The 26,511-nt window shown below is 36.0% G+C and overlaps 1 protein-coding gene and 1 long non-coding RNA gene across 4 annotated transcripts in view; both read right to left on the reverse strand.

Annotated features, from left to right (window-relative positions):
- The window catches only part of CNTNAP2 (contactin associated protein 2), a 1,031,263-nt gene that overhangs the window by 478,312 nt on the left and 526,440 nt on the right, over positions 1-26,511 (reverse strand). The window lies entirely within an intron of this gene.
- On the reverse strand, positions 11,891-23,049 carry LOC135443990 (uncharacterized). 3 transcript variants are annotated; one of them, XR_010439147.1, is made up of 4 exons: positions 22,956-23,049; positions 17,937-18,042; positions 16,713-16,880; positions 11,891-12,019 (listed from the first exon to the last, which is right to left on the reverse strand). It is a non-coding gene; the product is annotated as an uncharacterized LOC135443990 (long non-coding RNA). The 3 variants fall into 3 exon arrangements; XR_010439148.1 differs by lacking the exon at positions 11,891-12,019 and adding an exon at positions 14,898-15,649; XR_010439146.1 differs by lacking the exon at positions 11,891-12,019 and having other exon boundaries at positions 15,694-16,880.

Genomic DNA, 26,511 nt, shown 5'->3' on the forward strand with positions numbered 1-26,511 from the left:
CACCAGTTCACTCAGGGCTTCAGAAAAGCACGTCTAAGCCAGAAGGAGGAACTTGCTCCAGGTTTCCATAGAAATATCATGCTTTGGGAGAAGTTGCTCCTGCTGAATTAATGAGGTTGGTTATGATAAAGCTACTCAGGTCTAGCATTGAGAAAGTGCAATGAACCTTGCATTTTGATGGAAAATCTGGATCTTGACTCAAATGAAAAGTAAAAAGAATTTAATCTGGATAACAGTTTGAATTCTGATGCTCTTCTTTTTCTGACTGCAGTCATATGGAACATGCACATGTACTCCTGGCACTGCTAACAGCAAATTAAACATCCTTAGTCATTACACTTCTAAGAATGTGCAATTCCTTAATGTGAATGTGGGAGATAATCTCCTGTCAGGAGATTTGAAGATCTTGATTCAGCTTCAAACCTTTCCCCATTTCCAGAGTTTTGTTTATTTTTTTTTAAACTAAAATGAAAAAGTACACTTCTGAGTTAAAAACAGACGATCCATGCTAGCAGCACGAAGGATAGTTTGTTAGTCAATAACTCTTGGCCTGTTTTGCCAATTTTCAATGGGTTGAGTATGACACAGCAATGTTGGGGGAATTCTGGATTTTCTTTCTCCTATGGTTTTGCATTTATATACTTGTCATCTAAGCACAGCTATTCCAGCAGAAAATGAGTACTTGGAGTTACATCTAAAACCATACAAAATTTACTTTTATAAACACCGTGGACAAGATTGATTCATTATAATGTGTTACAGTTTGTTTCTAAACATTTATGACAGTTGTGACTATAATTCAAATAGTGGATAGCTCTGGTAGCTCTATGGGAAGGTAAAGGCAGGGGAATAGAAAGAACCTAAAATATACACATGTTCTACAGGCCCAGTGCTTTTAAGCGAGCTTCTTAGCATCTTCCAAAATGATCATATAAGTAAATTTCAGAATTATAAAGCAAAAATACAGGGAAGTCTGTCCTCTGGAAATATTTGGTGTGTATAATCTTGAAACGACAGAATTATAGATATTACTAATGAGTCAAAATGAGAATACCTTAAAAAACCATTTATTTTCCACTTTAAATATCCTACTATTGGACATGACTATAAAACACCTAGGAAATTAGAAAATATGGCAGTAAGTGCAGAGTATACTTTTAACACAAGACCCACTGATACTCATAAAAAAGTTTCAACTGGCTGGGGTCTAGACAAGTGCAAAACATGTACAGTTGCAAACAGTTTACTTTGAATCTATTTTTCAGTGGCAGCTAAGTCTTCTTGTAAGTCTACAGCCTGTTCCGATATTGTCATCAGAAACATGTTGAAATAAAATCTCCAGTGAGACATTCTTATTTGAAAATGAAGTATGACCCTTACTTACAGCAGAAATTTCCAGCTGCTTTACATCCATGAGCTGGCTTTCACGCCAGTGGTACATGTGCTTTGTTTGGATTTTCAAAATAAATTATTTCAAAACTGTGCTGGTTTGGGCTGGAGTAGAGTTAATTTTCTTCACAGTAGCTAGTGTGGGGCTGGTGTTTTGTACTTGTGCTGAACACAGGTTTGATAATACAGAAATGTTTTTTGCATGCTGGACAGGAAGCTGGGGATGCATGGGAGATTGGGAGGAGACACAGCCAGGACAGGTGACCCAAACTGACCAGAGGGACATTCCAGACTGTGTGACATCACGCTCAGTATACACACTGGGGGGAAGAATGAGGAAGAGGGGGATGTTTGGAGTGATGGTGTTTGTCTTTCAAAGTCACTGTTATATGTCATGAGGCCCTGCTCTGCTGGAGATGGCTGAACACCTGCAAGAGCCTGGGAAGCACTGAATTAACCCCTTGTTTTCACTTTGCTTCTTCTTTCCTTAATAAACTCTTTTTATCTTAACCCATGAGTTTTCTGGGTTTTACATTTCAAACTCTCTCCTCAGTCCCATTGGTGGGGAAGAGAGCAAGTGGCTGTGTGGAGCTTGGCTACTCTCCGGGATTAAATCATGACAGAAACATATGTATGATCCATGGAAATTTTCTGACAGTAAAAGACTAGATTAATGGCAGTGCTGAGATCAGAATAGCCATACATTCCATAAAATGGGCCTTTTCTCTAATAACTTTGGCCAATTCAATGTCAATTACAAAAAAGGAACTTTGGTTGTCTTTTCTTTGTTTTCGTCTTTGCTGATCAAACAGTTGGCCAAGAGGTCTGAAGGTTGTTCCTTTCGTAAGCTCCCCTCCAAAGGCACCCAGAAGTGAGACTCGTCTGACGCTGGCAGCTGTTGCCAGCAGCAGTAGAAACAGCTGCTAAGACCAGTGCAGACTGGAGATGTGAGGAAGAGGCCATGGAAATGCAGGAAGTGAAAGACCAGGAGAAAAATGGAAGTGTTAATCACATGCATTAATGCTCTACAAAGTTAGGCACAAATTCTCTCCTGCCCCCTCTCTTCCTCAAAAACAAACATGATTTGCTCCGTAGGTGTAACTTGCACGGTAACTTGTTTAAAAATGAACGTCTGTATTTTCCGAGGGAGGAGAATATACCAAGCCTTTATCGCAGACTATTATAGGATTTGCTGCATTAGAAACATGAGTTCAGAATTTAAACCAGGACCAAATGACAGAAGGAGTAATTTTTTTATGATTAATGCTTTAATAAACAAGTACTAGTTATAACTACGGCTCTCCCCCGCCACTTTGCTATAAAATAATGATAATACTTAACAAGAATAACAATAAAAACCTGCCAGTTCCCTCTGACTTTTTGTTTATATAAAAGAGATTAAAAGTTGTCTTCACCAAAGCATGCAGGGTTTTTTAGGAACTTAATTGTATACTGCAAGGATATGCCGACACACATCCACTTACAGATGTATCTTTGTTATAGCCCATGGTACTTTATACCTGGCATCCTAAGTAGGAAATAAAGAGTATTTGGCCTAGCAAGCTTAGTGTTGCTGTTTCCCTCAGCAATTTCCTTCTTTTTGCCTCTCTTTAACTAGTTTTTGTAGCACACGTTTGTAGAAATATGTATGTTTAAGGAGAAAAATGATTAAATCTTACTTTGGGGATGAGAAAAAAAATCTTTTCTGATCCAGTGTTCATTCATAAGCCAAGTTAAAAAGAGCATTGTCTGCCAAAAAAATCTGACATAGATTAATTTAGCTGAAGAGCATTTATAGAAAACAGGCAAAGTCACATTGTTTCAACAGACATTATCCAGCTCTGCATACACTGGCTTCTGTGCTCTCTATTTTCCTCTGTCTTCATCTATTTCCTGTCTCTTTTGTTCACATCTGCTGTCAACTTATGACAGAAATTATCATATTTAAATTACTGGCAGTTTGCTTTTTCTCCTCCTCTGTGATCAAGGAAATGGAATTTTTCAAGAATTTAAATTGTCACATTCTTCACATTTTCAAAGTCTTCTCCTTCCTTTACCAAAAATTGTTTCACAGCACTGCACAGAAACACAAATCAGCTCCAGGCAGAGCTGTGGTGTTGTAATGTATCTAAAATAAGTTGGGAATTTCAAAATGAATGTCAGTGCTCTTATTCAAATAATAAACATTGGTAATGATGACATGGCTGCTGAGGAGACTTTGCAACATCTGTGTATTTAGGTTGTGAAGGAGCCACAGTTGTCAGAAAGGTCTCCCCCTCCTCCTTTTGCTAGACTTGGTCATGCATGAGCCTTACAGCATGTGGCAATACCAAATAATCTGCCACCTCAGCAGCAACTCATGGTAAATCCTGAAGAATTAGTTAATTCAGTTAAACAGACAGCAAACAAAAGACAATGCAGAGAAGGAGTATATGTGTGTATAAGAGCTATCTCTAAACTAACATAAACAAAAGGCAAAGCTCTCATAAAAAATCAGTTATCTTCTTTTTCTTCACCTCATAGTCACCCCTCCTACAGTTTTTCCTAAGTATCAGTTAATACAAATACTTTATCTTCTAGTAAAATACTTGACTTATTTGAGAAATTTGGTTGGGCCGTAGTATACATTCCTACTTCAAAAAATAATCAAACCCCTCCTCCACTCAGATCAGGATGAAAAACAGAGATTTCCAGCTCTTTCACTGAGGTATTAGTTAAAAAAAAAAAAGAAACTTGCGATACTTTCTGTAAAACAAAATGTTTTGTACCAAATACAAAACCTCCAGATCTAAGCCAGTATCTTTAATAATTCTGGCACACAAACAGAGATGTTTGAACATCAGATATAACATAAGTGAAATTGCTCTTAAAAAAAGCAGAATTTTTAATCTCAACTCTATACAAAACTCAGTGAAAGAAAGCGATCCTTGTGAAAAATATTTTTTTTGTTTCAAAGGCACCATCTCAGGCAGAAATTCAACAAAGAAGGGCAAGGGCTTCTTCTTCAAAACTTCTTTTGTAGGGTTGTCTACAGATTTTTAACTTTTATACTCAATGCCTTATATGCAAAACATTCTTCATGGTAATTTGCCTTTGCTTTTCAATACTGATGTAGGCACCACCTGCCCCAGACAAAATCAATTTTTTTCTCCATTTCTTAATCCACATATATATAACAAGAGATAATGTTGTCCCAAGGTAATGTAATACAAATGTACTGTATTACATGTACATTTGTTTCTATATGTTTGTAATACAAATGTATACGATGAAAAAAAGCCCAAAAATGTGAGAAAAAAGAATGAAACATTATCCCTGTCTTACAAAGAAGCTCTGTGACACAAGATTAAATAATTTGCTCTGTTTCACTGATGTGTAGGAATAAAAAAAAAAAAAAAATCTAACTAATACCTCTTCTGCAAGACTATTTACTTTCCTGATTATTTTCTTTTTCCTACCCCAATGTTCAAAATCTTTATGGGAAAAAAACCCAGGTCTTTTGAGTATTTAAATTAACTTTTTTACAAAACAAATGAAATTTATTGTAAACAAGTTACTTAAAGCTTACAATGTCTCTGGTTTAATCAGGATAAATTAAATTCAATAACTTCATTCTTTTGTCATTTTGCAATTAAGTACGTAAGTTCTGTATATATTGAATGAAAATAATTAGTTAGCAAGCAGAAAAATGAGAGTTTTATGTGGCTGTTTTTTCTCATACTTATCATGAAACCCATGCTCCATTATCATGAAATATATTGTATATATAGCAGTCCAAAACTGATTCACATTTCCTAACAATGCAAAGTTTTAAACATTGATTTAGATGACTGAACCTTCTGTTGATAACCTGGGGTGAAGTTTCTTTCTCCAGGGGACTGGTAAACAGAATTGCCAAATGGGAAAAGCCTCAAGCACAGTAAAGAAACCAGTGACACTTGCACAAATCTGAGTTTCTCCAGTAATACCAGTGATCCAACCAAACCCTGGTCTTGCAGGCTCCCTAAAATACACTCAGCCAAGCCCAGCACTCTACCTTGTGTCCTGAACTTCCACAAACTATTTATTAATTGGTATCTAATAGCAATCCAGGTTCTTTTGCAATTCTGTTTCAGACACTGGCAATTTTCAGGCTTTTACTGTGTCTTTGAGACTCAGGTCCAGCCTGTCCACAGCCTATACACAGTAACTAACTGTACTTCTGCATACTGAATAAAGATGTTGGATGTCAGGAATTCTGTATGAACAACTTCTAAATTTTCCAACTCAGGCTGTTTGTGGGCTGCCAAATGAATGAGAATAGCTCAGGAGGAATTATCCAGCCAAGGTAAATACCTTGGTAAATACATAGGTAAATGTCAATTTTACAACAGTTTAGACACACCTGGGTGATTGATGAGAAAAGTAGATTGCTAAAATAATACCAGATATGTGAGATATTTAAACTTATTGTCCCCAGTTACTGAGGACTGCCCTAACTATTGACACAGCCCATTTCTATTTCTGTATGCACTGGGCAGAATCATCAATTTTCCTGGAGGAAAAAAAGAAGTGATATGCTAATGTTATGCCTATAGTAGCTGTATTAGAAAGACTAGATATTTTAAAATATGAGCAAAAAATAATTATTACGAAAAATTAAAAAGATTGCAAGATCCCATGAATATCTTGATCTTTTGCCCCTCTCTTGTATAAACCTCAAGTGTATCCAGAATAACTGCCTACTTTAGTTCTTATGAATATGTCAACAATTGAATAACTAACCTTAAAGAACATACTGGATACATCATTAGTTCCATTAACATTGCTATAGATAAACACAGTGTCCTGAAATTTCCCATCTCATGACCTTGGAAATCTCCCAAGGCAGCTGTAAAAGTCTAGTTGCAGGGGTCTTTTAAAATGGAGCCTAACAAAGCTCAGAAAAATACACGACAGGGGAACAATGCTGCCATACATAGGGAATTCAGCTAACTGAAAATTAATAGACCTTCTATACCTGTAATTTGTGTGGGTTTATGAAAACATGTCATTTAATATCTTTGCAAGCCTGCTATCCTGTATATTAATGTATCTTTTTCATTACAATTCTCAGCCTTTCAAAAAAACCAAGCCCATAAAATTTTATCCTGAAAAAACCCCAACTTTAAAATAATATTTTGCAATAGCAATTAAAATAATTTTTAAATAAGAAGCAATCATAGACTCTATTAACCTGTTTTAATTTTACAGTAGCCACAAAATAGGTCAATACCAACTGGTCTTGTGTGTGATCAACCTTCCAAAAGTAGCCAACAAAGCCAGAAAATTTACAACAGATTGCTTTTTGGTGGGTAACACTTGAGAAAAATCTCTATTTGCTCAATGTCACAAGAATTCAGCAAGAGGATCAGTCCTGCTGTCCTATCATACCAACTTCTCTGCACCCATTTACAAGCTATCAGCAGATTAATAGAGCCACTGTTGCTTAACAATTTTGTTTCAGGCATCGACCCACCAGCAACTGCATCAGTGATTACAGTCAGGTCATATTTCCATATTGACACATATCCTGAGAAACCAAATTAGGTCCTTAATTATTCCTCTTCATATTCTAGGACATATTTTTGACAATTTTAATAGGCTTTTTTTTGAAGTTTCCTCATTTCATTTAAGTGCCTTAGGTGTTAGATTAAATAATGAAATCTTGATTTGCAAGACTGAATTTCAGATTGTCACAGGATTTTCTGGAAAGTACCCAGTCAGAAATCCCACTCTACTTGAGGACTAATTTCATATATGTAATCCACTTTCACTAAGGATACTGTAAATAAGACATAAATCAGAAGGATTCTCAAGTACAAGCACTTGTGCTGCAACCAGAGAGATGACAGTTATTTTATTTTTCCCAGATTTCATAAGAATGGCTCTTCATAATTTTTGGTATTTTCAGTATTTTAAAAGGATGACAGGACTGCATTTTGGAATTATTCCAGTAGGAAAAAAGCATTCATGGCCTGTCCAGAGCTCAATAGCCTACAAATGCAACAACATCTAGACACGTCACTGATCTCCTAAGAGTACATTCAATTAGTGCAGTATTAAGAAACGGCAGACATGAATTAATAAAGCATCTTCTGTCTCTAGACATCAACACATAACTCTGTCTCTAACTCTGTCTCTTTTATCAATACATAACTATGCTATTCTCAAATACTATAATGCTTCCTGACTTTTATAATCACATTGCCTATTCCTTCTGCCTAGCCCTTGTTCTTGTGAGAGACTTCAAGCTGCTGTATGTCGGCTGGAAACTCAACATAACAGAGAGGAGTCAGTCTAGGAGGTTCCTGGAGTATGTGGAAGAGAGAACTTCCTTCCACAGCTGGGAAGAGAGCCTAGCAAGGGCTGGTGCCCTGTTAGACCTTCTGCTTACAAAAGGCTGATGTGGAGGTGTGGATGGCCAGAGGGCATCTGGGGTGCAGTGACCATGACATGGCAGAGTTTTCAGTCTCAGTTGGTGAAATAAGGAATGGATCAACCAAACCTCTACTTTGGACTTCTGCGGGGTGAGCTTTGACCTGTTTTGGACACTGATTCAGAGAGTCATCTGGGAAACAGTGCTTAACAACACAGGGGACCAGGACAGCTGAACACAATTTAAGAAGGACACCTTAAAGGTGGAGGAACAGGCTGTCCTTGTGCTGAAAGACAAGCCAGCAGAGATGAAGACCAGCCTGGATGAACAAGGAGCTTTGGCAATAATTCAGGGAAAAAAGTTTATGACCTCTGGGACAAGGGACAGGCAACTTTGAGAGAGTACAAGAATGTCCTTAGGTCATGTAGAGAGAAAATTAGAAAGGCAAAAGCTCAGCTAGAACTCAATCTGGCCACTGCTGTGAAAGATAATAAAAAGTATTTTTATAAATACATTAACAACAAAAGGAGGGCCAAGGAAAAACTTCATTTTTACTGGATGCAGAGGGGAACATTGTCACCAAGGATGAGGAGAAGGCTGAGGTGTTTAACTGTTAAACTTGGCAAATGAGAGAACTTCAGCCTACCAATCTCCATATACTGCAAGAAAAAAAGAAAAATCTGTCATTTCTTACAATTATCCTAGAGAATATTATTAAGTTGGAAGTGTCAGTCCACAAGTCCTGTATTCCTTGGGCATTACTCCTGATTTTAACTATGGATATATTTGCCTTACCCTACCCTATATATTCCATGACATGGGAAATCTTTCATGCATTGAATTATCCTAATTCAGAGCTCTCTTTAAGCATCTATTAGGTTGAAGCTAAAGTAGTGCATCATCAATGAGGTTCTATATGGCTTAAGCAGTTATTATCCTAGAAATAGTAAATTTCTTTGTGTTGTACTCTAGCATTATAAATCTGATTGTTAAAGTAGGAGGGCATATTTACGGCTAATAAGAAGAAAAAGAGATTAATTTTCCGACACACTTTCTATCCTAGTTCAGCAATACTTGTATGTGCTGACCTCACAGGCAGACTGCAGAAGACTACACAGAAGTATGTCAGGTTTTCCTGTTTTTCCCAAATAAATATTTTCTAAGCAGTGTTTAAGGATTCTCGATTCTCTGTGTTTACCCAAGATTTATAGCTGCCTGGTAGCCCAGCTGAAGTGTGAGTTCTCAGGCTACAGGAATATTTGTGAGAATTTTTGTATCATCTGAAGAATGATATGAGAACCAAGAGATTTTGCAGCAGGTGAAATTAGTCACCTAACATGTCAAACACCTTTACTCTTGAAGAAAAAAAAAGCCTTTTTTTTTAATAAACATGCCACACTAAAGGACTGGGAAGTAAAACATAAGTTTGACATTGATGTAGTCTTCATATAATCCATTTCTATTTCTTGACTGCTATTTACTCCACATAACTGTAAATAAATTTCTTTTTAAAACATAAACAGAAATCTTGAAAATAAAGAAAAATACCATTCAATATGATCAATGAATGCAGAATTGTCCTCTTAAATAATAGATGTCTATGAGAAAGTTTATGAAAGATAGCAGATTCTTGCTGATATTGACTACATTTATCTAATAAATTAAATATAGGAAGATAAATATCAATGTTGTTCAAAGTCCATTTTAATAATTTGCTACATGAACAAGGAAATCAATGAAAAAATTTATCTGAAGCTCACCAATGTTTGAAAATTCCCTTCTCCTCCTGTTCAAACCTCTTTACCAGAATCATGCATAAACATGAAAGCTTTGTAAACGTGTCATGAAAGACAGTTATGGATTGCCTTGATCATTTGTGCAAAAGTTATGTTTAGTATTCAGAAAAATGTTTTTGAACTACAAGATGAAACAAATTTTAAAAAATCCCAACCTTGAGTCCAATATTAGAATGTGCATTAATTTACCTTTTATCTTTAATAGCATTTATCTTAATCTCTTTTTCAAATCACATTTTCAAATGGAGCTAGGTGGTGCACCTTTAGATCAGTCTATGTATTCACATGGACATGTTAGGGACTACTGATATATGAAAAGAGTGTGGAGATTGTACATTTTAAAAATTCAGCCACTAACCTTGAGGTAAGGAAAAGTTTTCCTATTTTAGAGCCACGTTTCCAGAGTTCTGTGACACCAAGGCACCAATAACAGAAGTCTCTACTGAGTAACTTACACACATTTTAGAGTCCCCTTGTACCCTTGATTGCAAGTCCTGTGTTTTACCAGTATGCCCAGACATACATACACATATGTATTTGAGTATTTATGACAGACTTTACACAACAGCAATTTCACAGGTTTCATTTAATCTGGGCAGCTTCTTTGCCCACTGAAAATTTCCAGCAGTTGTAAGTATCATTAGGACATTAGGACTTCAATTTTCATTTTCTTGGGAGTTATTCATTAAACACACATTTCACTATCTGCAAACATCACTAGCTGTTTCTTGAATATTAATCTTTGTTTGTGTAATGCCACCTACTCATCAAAAATCCAGTCACAAACTCTTGAGGCAGTCATTCTGCCTTGCTAGACAGATGCAACACATATGAAACTGGTAAAGAAAAATGTGTCTAGACCAGAGAAATATAATCTCATGTAAAAAACTTACTTATCATTGCTAATTATGTATCTGGTAAAGGCAGACATTTATGTGTAGTACATTACTGTCCATAATTCAATAATGCAATCAAAAATACCATCTTTGCCTAGGCAAATTTTATCAACAAAATTCTTCTGCTTTTTGGTTAGACATAGGATAGGTGGTGTAGGCCAGACTCCTATAAATAAGAATAAAACAAACTTATGCATGATTTTAATTACAGTCCTATCTAAGAATGGAAAAATACAATTTAAATCTTTTTGGATAGATAAAGAACTTAAAAAAACCATAACTTCAATATGAATTTAGAAACAATGTGAGCTTTCAACTTTACAGTAAAATCATGCTATAATTAATTAAGGGGGAAAAGTGTTTCTTCAACAAAACAGGAAATTTTAGAAGAGGTAGAATGATTATAGAAGAAGTAAAGTGTGAAAATGAAGGCATTTACTGTAAAATGCTGAAGAAAAGGGATTTGAAATGAGTGAAATTAAATAGATTTCTGAACCATGTTCAGTTTATTAGATGATAGTTAAACATCTTAAAACTAACTCTGAATTTTGTAATATATTTTGGAACTGAATTCAGGACACTGATATGCTGCGGGATAAGTAATCTAGAACAGCTCAAATCATCCTCATTTTTAGATAACATATGTTACTATAGTAACATATATTCATGGCCTTGTTTTAATGGAAATATATGGCAGCTTTATTAATAAAATAAAAAAAAAAGCTTAAGGAAGGACCACAAACCACCTAAAATGATCAATATTAGACCTGAAGAGTAAAGGATGGAATTGGGTAATGCTAGAGATTTGTTCAGAGCTGAAGACAATTACTCTTTGCAATACAAAGATAGGATCTTACTAATTCTTAATAGAAAACATCATTGAAGGAAAAGAGACAGCTCTGAAATTATTTCATAACCTTGACAAGTAGCCAATAAGAAGATTAATTCTGAGTTGCCAGTAAAGATTGAACTTTACAATGGATCAAAATAATGACAATACATCTGTACTGTGGAGACATGGAGAGAAAGAAAGGTTTGGAGAAAAAAAAAAAAACTTAAAGATTGAATTCATAGTAAAGGCTAAAGGATTTTTGATGTCATAAAATAATCAAAATAAAACTCTAACAATGAAATACCCCATAAGCCAAAAGATATCTACTATATTGTGGTGGTTTAAGCCCAGACAGAAATAAAGCACAATGCAGCCACTTGGTCAACCACCTCTTTCTTCCCCACCCACCCAGTGGAATGGGGTGGAGAATTGAAGTAAAACTTCTATGTTGAGGTATGAACAATTTAATAACTAAAACAAAGTAAAATACAATAATAACAGTAATAGTTAAAACAATAATAATGATAATCACCACCTGCTGACCAATGCTGTATTTCCTCTTCCCAAACACAGACCAGCTTTCCTGCCAGGAAATATTCCCTGTTTACATGCTGGGGATGATGTTCTCCGATGCGGAATATCTGTTGGGACAATTCAGGTCACCTGTCCCAGCTACGCTTTCTCCCAGTTTCTTTTGCTCACTTCCTCACTGCCAAAGCATGTCACAAGAAAAAAAAAAAGTCCTTAACTTGGGATAAATTTAGCCAAAGCCAAAACATCAGCATGTTATCAACACTGTTCTCATTCTGAATTGAGAACGCAGCACTGGAACAGCTACTGAGAACAAATTGGCTCTATCCTAGCTGACACCAGGACACATGTCCACTTTAGGCTCTTGAATAGCACAAATTAGATGGAATGATAGAATGGTTTTGATTGGAAGGGACCTTAAGGATCATCTAGTTTCACCTCCCCTTTCATAGGCAGGGACTCCTTCCACTAGACCAGGTTACTCAGAACCCCATCCAGCCTGGCCTTGAACACTTTCAGGGATGAGAAATCCATAATCTCTCTGTGCAACCTGTGCCAGTTCCTTACCACCCTCCTTGTCAAGACTTCCTTCCTGATATCTAATCTAAAGCTAACCTCTTTCAACATAATGCCATCTCCCTTGTCCTAGAACAACAAGGAAAAGGCCCCCTCCAGGGACTCTTGGAGATTCCCTTTGGGTACTGGAAGGCCACAATGGAGTCTCCATGGAGCCTTCCCTTATCCAGGGTGTATAGCCCCAGGTCTTTCAGCCTCTCTTTGCAGCAGGTGCTCCAGGCCTCTGACTAGCTCAGTGGCTCTCCTCTGGGCTAGCTCCAATGGATCCATGTCTCCGTTGTGTTGAGGGCCCCAGAGGTGCACACAGTACTCCAGGTGGAGTCTCACAAGGGCAGACTAGGGAGGGAGAATTATCTCCCATATGAAAGGTCACCTCACATAAAAACACAATTCAATATCAATATACTGCCTTTAAAATTAACACTGATTTTATTTTAATCACATAAACCTCAATTTAAAAATATTATTGATTGAAAAGGAAGAATATCTTCAAAGCAAGAACAGGATGACCAGAAAATGGATGCTGATTATCAAATAGATAGCTTGATCACAGCAGTAAGCTGCTATCAAAACTACCTTTAAGATAAAAGAAGCACTGATAAGACATTGTGAGTGCCTTGAATGATAACCTCTAATTAAGAAACTGTTTCCTAATGATGCTATAACCTTACTTTGGATTTATTACAAAAACTAAGAGATACCTTACTCTTAGCCTAGTATTAGTCTTAGTCAATGACCTGTCCATGTACATCATCTTTCAAGATTTTAAAGCCCTGCTATGGACAGGTTTATCTTTTCTGTGAAAGGTTCTCCTCATTTTAAAAGGTAATTGCACTGGAAAGATAAGATTTTATCATCTATTAGTTGGCTTCACTGAGTTTAGTGTCTGTGTCCCAGGTTAAGACACGCATTAATCAGAGGCACATATTATATATTTACTTCAATTGAAGTAGCCACTGAAGTGTGTTTTAAAACACCAGGCACATAAATTTCTAAACATCTCCACTTTAGGACCTCTTCTTGACAATCCACTATTAGTGCCCATTAAAGCTGACATTTTAATTCATCCTGTAGGAACTACCCTGTCTTCCACTACTGCCATGGACGCATAGGCTCAAACTGAACCTTTTTAACTAGGGGGTATTACCTATTTGTGGTTATTTGTTTAATTCTGGTACACCAGGGTACAGGTTTAGTTCAGATGAGAGCACACTGCCTGTTTCAGTATTGACACCAAGGCTTTGATTATTGGCAGGTGATATCTGTTTCTCCCAACTTGGGCTCTGCTGTGATATGGAAACAAAATCCATATCTTGTCGATAGGCACTGAAAATACGCCAGGTAATAACAAAGAATAAACCATCTAAAAAGACCAGACACTAACACTAAACATTAGTAGCCAGCTGTGAAAAGAATAATATTTTTTGAGTTAATTATGAAGAAACAAAGCCAATGAAAATTAAACAATTCACAAGAATTCATGTGAATATAGGATTAAATTGCTAACGTGACCTTAGAAAAATGAACTCTAAGAAAATACTGGAGGCATGAATGGAGGGGAGTACCTTACCAAAATTTCTTTCTCTACAGACCTTACTCGCTTTACTGTTTCTTGAACCACTTCACTGCAGCCTTAGCTTCTGAGGTTTTTGCTACCCCTCAAAGTTTAGCACTGCACAGCCTGGAACTGTGATGGACCCTCAATCAGCTCCTAGAGGCAGTTAAGCAAGTTCTGTGTCCTCATATTTCATGAGATCTTACTTCAGAAAGACCACATTCCTCCATAGCAGTGATAAGGCATAATGTATAGCAAAGGAAAAACAAGTGGCAGGAGATCCATCTTGACTAAAGGAAGTATTGAAGTGCTCAGCAGAACAGGTAGTAGACTATATATAGGAAATGTTATATAGGGAAAAGGCAGGATAGTAAGGATATATAAGTAAGGATATCCTGATATAAGGATATATAAGTATAGGATTACGCTAAAAGTCTAATTAATTTTCATTATCACATTTGGGTAAATAAGATTCACATGAATTTAGATTAAATAAGTTGGGCTAACAGAGAGCTTAACTGGGAAGGTTAATATAGCTATTGAGAGCTGCAGTGAATTCCTATTATCCTTCCTAACTGTTTTTCTCTTTTTAATTCCAAGGTGCTTAGTTGCTGTCCTGAAGTAAAAGGGAGTATACAAGGCATGGCTGGAGAGACCATGGGCTCTTCTTCCCTGACATATAGGTTGCATGTGTGCTAATGCTTATCCTTACAAATTTGATGTTGTAAGATAATGCATCCTGTTAATACATAAGATTTCATTTAAAAAATTAGGTTTTACCTGTTAAAAGAAAAATGAAAGAAAAATACTAGAATTCAAAAATCCACACTTCCTACACTAGACCACTATCTATGGATTAAAACAAAATCTCTTTATGATGTATATCATTAAATGGCATTTAATTTGTCCAGGGAGCTTTATTTTCTGATACTACCTAACATTCCTTTTCTACATTTGAATTTAGTCTTTTAGTTACTCTAATACATTTAGGTAGCTAAGTAGACATAGCCATCACAGACAGACCATCATATTCATTGCTCTGATCCTTTGAGACTGGTGCCGTTAACATTTTTCAAATCTAATTCACAAAGAACTTTATGTGATCATAATGTTGCTGTATGTTAAATCCAGCTAAGACTGACATAGTTTAATGCTACATAAATTCTTCAATTTGCCAGACAACCAGACACAGGAAGCATATCTGACAAGGTGATCTGTACATCATTGCTCAGGGTGATTTATGCTGAAGGTTTGTAATTATATTCCTCCATGGCCATCATGCATAGCAACATGCCATCAGCCCTCAAGCTTCAGAGCGATACTAATTTGATTTTATCTTTCTACTGACACAGTAACAAGCAACACACAGGAGGTGCTGATAGTCCAAAGAGGAAAAAGTAAATATTGAAGTCTGCTTTACACTGTGGCTCAGAATTCACAGATGCCATCTTGTTACCTTTTGGGGATCTGGAGCTCTTGGGAAGGTATCAAAAGAATAGAAAAGTAAAAAGGGGATGTGCCTTGAACAAAAGCTCTATATTCAAAGTACACATAGTCAGCTTGTTGCCAGCAGTGATTAGGGATTCATTGCCCCAGGATGCCTGTCTCTGACCTGGTGCATGGTGCTGTCCTGGTTTTCTGTTTCTGTGAGCAGGCTCAGCTCACGTGTTTCCTGTTCTATAACAATAATAGGAGTTTCACTTCACTGAAAAATGTAACAGGTGGCAAATAAAGGAAGATTCGTGTCTGAAGGAGAGCAGTGTAGATGCTGGAATAATAAAATCAAAAATTCTTCTGCCAAAAGCAAGAAAGAGCCTCCATCATGAAGTTAGTTTAAGACAATTTTGTTAATATAACTTTTAAAGATTAAAATATCATTAAGCAGACTGCTTTATAAGTCAACAAGAACTGTATTTGTTCATACATGAAAACAGTTTTAAGTATACTGACACCAATTTATTAATATTTTGGAGAAAATGTATGAGTTCATGTAGAATTTATAAAGGTTTGACAGAGGCATTAAGGAACACTCATTGGGTATCATAGTTAATTACAGGTTTAAGTAAGTTGAAAGGTGCTTATTGCAATCATAGAGCTCCCAATGTCTGAAATTTGCATATCAGACATACAATATGTGACCACATTCAAAGAATGTTTTATAACACCTTTGCAAATTGCAATTTAAATTGAAGCATATCCACTATATGCTGCCTGCTATTTAAACCCAAGGAAACATTGAAAATTTATAGAAATTAAATTTGGAGTTCAAGACAGTTTCCTTGATGTTTTATACCAATACCTTTCACTTCAAAACATTTATGTTAGCTGAGATGAGTTTGAAACTTAAGGCTTCTCATCTAAAAATGTGATCTTTCAACAGTAAAATGGCAGAGTCTTTGTTATAACTGCTAGCTGAGGTATTTGTAAGAAACTCATATAAAGGGGTATTTTACAATCAGGGTTTGAATTTTCTTTTGCTTAAACAGACTTTGGTGACAGCAGTTGACAAAGTTTGCTTACTTTGATAGAAAGTTGCTTCTTCCTGTAACTCAGCTGAAATTTGAAGTACGATATAGAGACACAATTCTGTAGTCAACCAGCTCAACCAAAATTTTTCTGTTGATACAATGGGGCTTGGAAAAAAAAGGAAGGGTCCTTTTAAAACAAATGCTAAAAGTGGAGGTTCCAGAAAGAAAACTCCCAGGGATAAGAGAAATAAAATTCAATCAGCTTTCTTCACCTTGCTCAATCCTCAAAATAGTGAAGCTGTGCAATCCTCCACAAGGTCAAATCATGGTTTAAAATACAGTAGGAGAATCCAACAGTCATAATGCGCACCAGTGGTTATGGAAGATACAAGTCAACAAAAAAGGGGTGGATTTTCAAAAACTCCTCACATGTCCAGAACCTAGGTTTCAAAAAATAAAAACAACTATTGTAATCGGCATGAATAAAAAATCCCCTCTGTATTTTTATTAAATTAGGTTAAATAGGAAAGCAGGTAAATCCAGTATCATTTTACAAGACCTTACTTGTCTATAGGATTATTTTTTTTCCTGGCGAGTTTCTAAGCAGCTTTTCTTAGCAGTTGACAGTTTTTAGGATGTGAAATGAAACAAGATGCTATGTAAAATACATGGAAATAAACATAAATACATAAGTGGAATGAATAATTATGACCTGAGAAACACTGAGAATGGAACCACTTTTAGCAGACTTCAAACTTGAGCTGTATTTTAGAGATGACAGAAGTGTTAGGGTATCAGACTTTCATGTGCAAAATATGAACAGAACTGCTCAGAAGTGTCACTTCATATTTCTACCTGTATCTATTTTTGCATATGTTGGTATAACTGCAGGTACAGTTAACAACAAATCTGAAAGATGTAGAAGTTTGAGGTTTTTTTGCCTCTTCTGCTTAGAAAAAGATATGAAAAATTCATGTTGTTGTCAAAACTCTGCCCCACTGTGGACCAAATAACATTTATTGGGAAGCATATACCACTCACAAATGCTACAAAAAGCATGGAAAAATATTCCCAGCCATGAGCATATTACTTTCAGGATGTAATTCTGTAGGAATTTTAAGAAAGAATGGCAGAAGGAAAGCGGTTTTTCATTTGGGTTTGGTTTGTTGCTGTAGTTTTTTGGTTGTTGTTGGTTTTTTTTCTCTTGTTTTGGTTGGTTTATTTTCTTTTTGTTTATAGCAAATACCAGGCAGGATTTTAGTTAGCTCAGAACATGTAAAAAAATACAATCTACACCACCCAAACAATAACCCACCATCCCAAGTGCCTGTTTTTCCTCAAGAAGACTAGAAAACTACAAATGTCTTTCTAAAATTAGATTTCTGTTTTGGAGACAAAAAAAATAAACACCAAAACATTCACAGAGCAGCATGGCCAGATAAATTTAGTCCTCATTTAGGTGAAAGGGTAATTACAAAATGACTTCTGCTCCTTACCTCCCTCGCATTCAGACCATCTCTGCTTGAGAGTGGTTGTTATTCCATCTTCAGACTGATATTGGCATATTTCAACAGAAGCTTTTCGTTTTTGTTTCTTGTTTACCTGTGAGACCCCATTTCTGACTATCAGGCAGTCTGTTGGCTTAACATAGTTCACATTCAAGGGTTAAGAAAAAGAAAGAATAAAGACAAAATTTTCCCTTCTAAAAGTGTTAGCTCAGCTGAGTCTTCTAAATATTAAAAAAAGCATAGCAACAGCAAAACCTCAATTATGAGCAAGGTTGCTGGATACCCACATCTCTAATGTCATGCAGCCTGGTTATATTTTGTCCCAAAAGCCTGTTTATTCTGCAAGCCAAGGAGTTGGTATGGCTGAAAAAATGTCTCTATAAATACTGAGAGAGTCTCCCTTCCACAGAAGTTGATGGGATAGTAATCCAAAGATCTGACTGCTATCATTTTGTTCCCTAGCTGGAGTGCAGTTCAGCCAACATAATCCAATTCTATAATTGTACTCTGATGCTGAGGTTTGTAAATTACATTTCAGAGGATTTTTTGACAAGCATGAAGAATTAACAGTTAAAAAGTCAAAGATTATTGAACACATTTATGCCATATGTCACAGATTCATACAGACTCATTTTTAGGGAACTTTGGAAACAGTTTTCTGTATTCCATTCTGATCTTCAAAAGCAGAAGATTAAACATCAGTAATTCTTGCCAAGCTAGTACTCCTCATGGAAAGCATAAGTCTGTATGAATTTATAAGCAGTAGCCCAAGATTAAAAATCAGACATGACATCTGATACGCCCCTGAGACATGGTTGAACTCCAAAGTGACTTTTTAGTGAGAGGAACAGTGAACATTGATGGATTGCAACAATTGCTTATTGTTTATTTATTGGCCTGTGTTTTTGATGATGCACATCACCATGCATAGCAGTGAGCCTGGGATTTATAAAAACAATTGCTAGTAAAATGAAAGACAAATCTTTCCACTCTTGGCTCCCTATTTGACAAAACAAAGAAATAAAGAAATCCAGTCTCTATTCCTTTCACTGAGCTAAATCAAAAAACCTTCTGAAGACTGACCACATTGATAGGATGTAGCAGCAAGCTCTGATTTTACCTGCACAATTGTAGAATCAGGCATCACCAGCCACACTGTCCCACAGAAATGTGTTTTGAACAATGTGTGCTTTCAGGCACCTTTGATGATGATCACCTTGCTGATGATAATTGATGGCCTCATATAGAGAAAATAATCACCATTCTCCCTGACTGTGCCTTGGCAAATGCATACTGGCTGCATATACAACAAAATATTAATACTGTTTTCTTAAAGCCTTTTAAACATTTAAGTATTTCATGAACACTGAAACCAGAGGAAAAGTATTATTTGCAAGGAAGGGAATTAAAGCAGTCAACAAGCACCAAATTAATTCTTTACTTGGAGGTTCTAATTTAATCCTGACTACATTTACATGTAAATTTGCCATGATATAAGAACAAAGCTTCTTGGCCTCAAGGTTTAAAAGTACCCTCCAGAGAATTAATCTTTATCATATGTAAAGGAAAAAAAAGAACACAGAGTTACAGAAATGCTATAGAGTATGCTTGTCCACCCAAAAGCTGGTAAAAGAAGGATCAAAAGAGTGCAGTATTACCAGGAGAGAAAGCATTTCCCTCTGTGTCCATAATCCTACAGAGGACATATACATCAGGGATGCAGGAAAATTCTGCTCTGCAGAAATAATCCAAATAATGGGGAATCTGCAGAGATGCTGGCTGTCTCTAGCTCACCTCATCACTCTGCTCCATGGAGAATCCTGTTCCCAGAAACTACATGACATTTTGAGGAAGCATGCAGAACCCACCTCCCTTTCAAATACTATAATCTACGTTATAATCGGGTGTGACCACTACGTACTTCTGCAGTTTGGGAGGAGGATTTTTTAAACTTTCCATTACTGCTATCAACAGCAGAGATCTCAAGAGATCTGTGGCTCACTCATCTTCTGGATCTCTCAGGTATATGACTGACTGCTATGATCACCTTAGAATGGTACAAAATAAATCCCCTTCCAAGAGATCAGAAAAAAAACTTAGCTTCAGAAATTGGAACTTGTAAATGTGATTAGCTGCAGAAGACATACAAATGTCTTCTGTGACCTCCACAGACTTTAGTTTCCTTCTGAGTTCAAAGTTCTACTCTTAACAAATAAAAGCTTAATGGGTGATTATAGCAAGCTTTCAATTTGCAGTTATTCCAGATGACTTGAAATCAACAGAAAAATGTAAATTAAATATAGGCACAAAATAAATCTTTTGGAAACATTATAAATCCTCATTTGCATGACACAACCTTAAGGGAGATCAGGAAAAATCAATTTTAAAAATACACCTGGTTACAAGCTATTAAAAAGCTAAAAGAAACCACTAGAAGTTTTGAACCATAGCAACATGAATAACAGTGGGTTTGTCTTACAGTTTTCCTGCTACATTGAACTTACACACTTCTTATTTACAGTCTTCAGGATTCTAAACTTTGGAAGATGGAAAGAAGCCCCATACAACCACAAGAACCTTTTTTTTTTGTGGTTTTTGTTTGTTTTTTTTTTTTTTTTTGTGTTGGCTTTTTTATTAGGCTTAAGCCATTCAGCTCTAGGTCTTCCAGTGTGAGAAAGATATGGACCTGCTTGAGTGGGTCCAGAGGAGGGCCATGAGGATGACTGGGGGCTGGAAAGCCTCTGCTCTGAAAACAGGCTGGGAATATACTCTACCTCACAATGAGACCTTTAAACCAGCTGTATACTGACAGCTGAATTTAAGAGATAAAAGACTGAACCACATGCTAAGTTTCCATGTTGGCAAACTGCCAACATTGGCAGATACAACTGCAATTTCTATCATGTCAACAGAGAAAATTATGGGAGTTTTAAGATCACAATCTGTATTTGCCTACATTTCTTAAAATCCTGTTTCTTATGCTTTAATAAGGTAGGAGAGCAGAGGAATAGCAGGAATGAACAATATGGTTATCTGTGCAAATTTTCAAATGTGTTTTTGGAGCAGTAATATGACATACCTAGTAAAACAAAAAGCCACATTTATTTTTCCCACTCTACCTGCACTGGGGTGTTTCCCTAGTTCCTTTCACAAAAGCTTTTCAAAATTCCTGGATTTTTCCACTCCTCATGATGATGACAATCTTAGGTAAGTGTAACAAAGACATGCAAAGAAATAAAAAAGGTGGCCAACAAAAAAAAGCAAAAAAGCCATATTTCTTTAAAAAAAAAAATCTGTCACAGTGAATTTTTTTGGGGATTTTATGTTTTGTTGAAAAAAAGAAGTGAATAGTAAGGGTATACACTGTACCTTGCATAACATCCATATATTTATATATTTTAAGCAAAAGCCTTTCTCAAAGGATACTAAAGAATTTGAAGATGCATAGAAAGACTTAATCTGAGACAGACCTTTTGGACACTGATTTTCAGTAGATAAACAATCAGTCAGGACAATCAAATATCTGAAATTTTTCAAAGAACAGTCAAAATATGCCAAGTTTCTTCATGCTAAAACTTCCATTCCAGTTCTCTTGGATGTGATAGAGACCCTTTTGTTGTTTCACAAAGGATTAGCATAATTTTGATCTGCCCAGGTAACAGTAAAAGTTTTTCTAAATATGACTGCATCCCTTTAACATAGAAAATTCCCTTTTCAGAGAATATCCTTCCAAGATTTTTAAGACTTCAGGGAAAAATGAAATGAGAATTATTTTTTTATGTCTATGTGGCCTAGATTATAATGATTGATTGTTTCTGAGTTTCTTTCACAAAGCAAAAATATTCTATTAGGAGAAATTTGCAGAACAGGAGATTGTTAGCAAGGTTTTTGTATTGTTTTTCTCTCTTGATAACAATAATCTTCGTTCATTTTTAACAGAGTAATATGTTTAGAGAAAACAGTTGACAATTAATATACAGATGTAATGAGGATTAACATTCAGCCTACTGTATACTTTATGAAAGGGACAGGGAAGGAATGAAAATGATTTTTCAAAGCAAAACTGCATGTTTGTGACTCAATAGGCATCGATTTTTTATATGAATTACTAATGAGACTGTCAAGAGTATCAAATCAATTGTATGACTTTAAAATAAGTGTGGTTTTTATCTTTGAAAAATGTAAACTTGTATTTACTTTCCCCATTTTTAAATGAAAAAATATGTGGGTAATCATTATTTCTACATGAAGCGTTACAAAAATTCCAGAATGAGATTATGAACCTACCAAATCACAAGCGGCTAAATGTCATGCCCATCTATTTTTGCTTCCATAAACCCACAAGTTTTTCATGGAAAATTTTGTTCTTTTTTTTTTGGTAAATGGTAAAGAGAATTCTAGGTTAACACTCAAAAGCAGAAGGTACTAAAGAAAAACAGAATTGTAGATGTTTTTCTTTATTGAAAACATTCTTCAAAACAAACTTCTATTTATAAATTTATTTACTATTTATTTTATATTTATTTTATATCAGAGTATGCCTTCTGAGTCTATGCAGGAGTGAAAGGAATCTCCCACAGAATCAAGTTCAGGTCCCCACTGTCACTGACAACTATTCCCTGCATTATGGTCTCTGGCTACCTCTGATCATACAATCATAAATTTGAAATCAACATATTTACAGCCATCCATCTTAGTTGAGTTCCACTACTGAATCCATTTCATTTAGATTCAATGCTTCCAGAAGAAGCATTCTTCTCCTATGCCCTCCGTTTTATTACAGTTTTTTCCTGTTTTAAAAACATTTTAGGATCTGTGTGGTTTTTTCTCTAAGTCAAGACAAATACTCTGTGGATTCTCTAAATAAGCTCCCTTTACTCCTTTTTTTTTTCTTCTTTTTTTACAGACTCTCTTATCTCCAGCTCCTGCTAAAAGGCAGACACCAAGTGTTGCCATCTTATTGCAGGGGTCGCATACTCTTCCCTCGTTATCACAAAAATTTCATACCTTCTTGGTGTTTCTCGTGGGCATCTCCTCAGAGCACTGACTCTTTCTTCTTCATAAAGTAACCAACTAACTGCAGTTCCCTTCTCAACCAGCCACCCCACTCTTTTATAGCACTCTGCTTCTCATTGGTTACAGCTGTGGCCTGTTAAAGTCAGGCCTGCTCCTAATCTTTGATAATTGGCCCAGCTGCAACTCCTTAGGGGTAAGATATAGTAAAGTTACTATACTATCTTTATTTTCTTAAATTCTAGCCCCCTAAAAACAAGCAAGGAAACAGAATAGAAATAGTTTTGGCTTCATGAAACCAGCAAGAAAATGGGGTTTACTATCTCTTAAATACCAAAGATTCCACTTCAGCCTTAGAATTCAGCTTTCTTTCAAGTTTTTAATTTGTATAAAGCTGGTGGGCTCTATTTCCAATATTAAAAAGATAAATTTAAATCTACGTTACCTACCTTTTCATCTATAAATTTTCAACTCACTGCTGGCTTGTTATGTATATTGTATTCCTGGTCATATGATTTTTCATATGAAAACATCACTATGAACCCAGAGTAACTAGAAGGATCTACCACCCAGTGCCATCTAGGCATACATCAGAAGTACATACATCAGAAGGAGAGCAATTTAGGAAAGTGTTTTGTATTGAGATACCAGTTTTGTGCAGCTTAATATGAGATCACTGATCACATCCACATAGCTCAACCAAAATAATCCACCATGATGGTGTTGCAATTTCAAATGAATGACAAAATTTCTAAGGTGTGAGCCACAGAGCACTAACAATGATGTTGACTCATTCTTGTGCATTGAGAAGTAGGCTTAACATAGATTTGAAGGAACAAAAGAAAGATTATCTGAGAACACAATCAAAAAAAAAAAAAACTAGCCAAATTCTGATTACTTAATTAAGGAAGACATAGAACAAGAAAGTAGTTTGTCAGTTAAAATGACACAAAGAAAATTATGAGAAAAGGGGCCTTCTAAGCTAGACTTTCCTCGGTAACAAAAGATATATACAAATATTATATTTTCTACTTAGGATTCTGAGAAATTCTTGTAGTTACTATTATATGAGCAATGTTAACCCAAGAAACTGAAGCTTAAACAAAAGGACATGTTGAAATTATTATTCTTATATAATTGCCAAAAGCTTCACCTTTCAGACCATCATGACCTGTATGTCCCTTTCTTGAAGTTTTTTCTCTGTGCTAGGATTACCTTTCCTCGGATTTCAGAATTGTGTGGGGAGAGACTTTGTCTCCTGAGTGCTCCAGTGTTTGCCTACTTTGCTTTGACCTTTACCATTCATTACTGAAGATGACGAGAGATGCCATTCTTCCCCCAGAGCAACTACTAAAACTTTATATCTCACGAAAATATAAAGGAACAGTTTTAAGAAATAGAGAACAGGTTTAAATCCCTCGCCATCGTTACAAAATCGTACTACAATTTTCAAAAGACTATAGGCCTGTATAAATTCTCTTTGAGCTCTTGAAAGTTCTCTTGCTTCCTCTGAATGCAATGCATTCTGCATTTCTATATCAAAACTTACAATATTGGACTTCATTTTCTGCATCTATTCAGTTTCAACTGAAATAAGTGTTCAATATGCTGAATCAAGAATATATGCAATGATCAAGGTATTTTATTGTTCACAAGTTGCTGTTCAATATTAATAGACAGTTGCTAAATAATTTCAAATTCTGTCTCTTCCAGGCACAATCCTTGTGTTAAATTTTAAATGAACAATATAAAACACAGCTGACTAGCAGTGTCAAAGAGAAGTTTTAGATTTATTGGTATGTCTCCTTTTGCAGTTCATATTTTAGTGTCTATTCAGGGGACTTAGAATACCTTTTAGCTTTCAAAACATCCCTCAGACTTGATTGCACCTCTGTGCTGCTAGGGGTGTAAGAAAATGAAAAAACAAATTTGGTACTCACTGAGGTTAGGCTAACTAGATAGGACATAGAAAAGTGCTGGATAGGACATAAGAAAAGAAATTGTCAGATGTGTTATGTATGAAATGAGAAGCTGACAAAATCTACCGATAGTGCCAAGAAGGATGGCAGAATTTCATCAGGGCATAGGTGGAGTAAAGTGAGAAATGGTCAGGCTTCACAGACCTGTGATGGGAAGCACTGGGTGCCTTTGGGGAGTGAAGTTGTGCATGGCCAGCAGAATCTTGGTAACTCTGTCAGTAATACTACATAAACAAAAATTATCTAGGTCACAATATCAGAAATATCAAATATGGGTGTAGATGTATCAAAAAGGGGAGATAGGGGAAGAAAGTAGTTACTAGAACATTGTTTACCTGACAGGAGAGCAGGGCAGAAAGTGGCAGGTAGAAAGGTGGCAAAAAGGGAGAGTCAGGAAAAGGATTAATTAGAAATGCAAACCATGTGATTAGTGCTGTTTAGGGGTACTTTCTGGAGAACTCTGTGCAGTCTCAATAAGGACAATAAAGCTACCCATGTTCTGACCATATTACACAGGTCAAACTTGCTTCCCCATCCAGCAGGTGAAGCAAGAAGTTGCTGAGAAGGGTCCACAGTCAGCAGGAAGGCTCACAGACAAACAGATTGAACATAATGGTATTGCTGTTGGTGCCTGTGGCAGGCTTGATAGCATCAGCATCTAAAATCTATGTATTCACAAGAAAATTTCAGGCATCAGAGTAGTTCTGTGTTGTAGTGGTGTTCGCAGGCGTCTCAGGACCAGGGAAGAGATGAGAGTCTGACTCCATGTTTCAGAAGGCTTGATTTATTATTTTATGATATATATTATATTAAAACTATACTAAAAGAAGAGAAGAAAGGATTTAATCAGAAGGCTAACAAGAAAAAGAATGATAATAAAAGCTTGTGACTGACCGAGACAGTCCAGACAGGCAGACTGTGATTGGCCATTAATTAGAAACAACCACATGAGACCAATCACAGATCCACCTGTTGCATTCCACAGCAGCAAATAATCATTGTTTACATTTTGTTCCTGAGGCCTCTCAACTTCTCAGGAGAAAAAATCCTGAGGAAAGGCTTTTTCATAAAACATGTCTGTGACACTGTGCTTTCAAAAACTGTATTATAAGGCTTGGTGATCAACAGGATCCCTAAACAGCATTCTTACATATAATGTCATAGAGTAACATTCTTGTCTAAGGACGTGATGGTTCATTAGACTTATTGAGGTATTTCCTCACTGGAATCTGTTGTACATTTCCTATCTCCAGGAAGTATAAACATGAGATACTTATCCTTTAAGGATATCCTTAAGGAACCCAACTATATGCCAGGAAATGGAAGTACAGAAAACTTTTGAGGTACAGGGAAATCTTTGTTCATATTAAAAAACCACCTCTTATCTTAATCTTATGATAAGATTTTTCAGCAAGACAAAGGCAGAACTGACCACTTCTTTCTGAGTTGGTAGGAAGCCAAATGTAACAGCCTTAACCAGTCCAGACACATACAGTGAAGTGACATGTTTTTCTTCCTTACTATCTATTCCTTAATGTTCCTTAAGAGCACAGACCATCTCCAAAATTTGC

Source organism: Zonotrichia leucophrys, chromosome 2 (assembly GCF_028769735.1).
Source record: "Zonotrichia leucophrys gambelii isolate GWCS_2022_RI chromosome 2, RI_Zleu_2.0, whole genome shotgun sequence".
NCBI lineage: Eukaryota > Metazoa > Chordata > Aves > Passeriformes > Passerellidae > Zonotrichia > Zonotrichia leucophrys.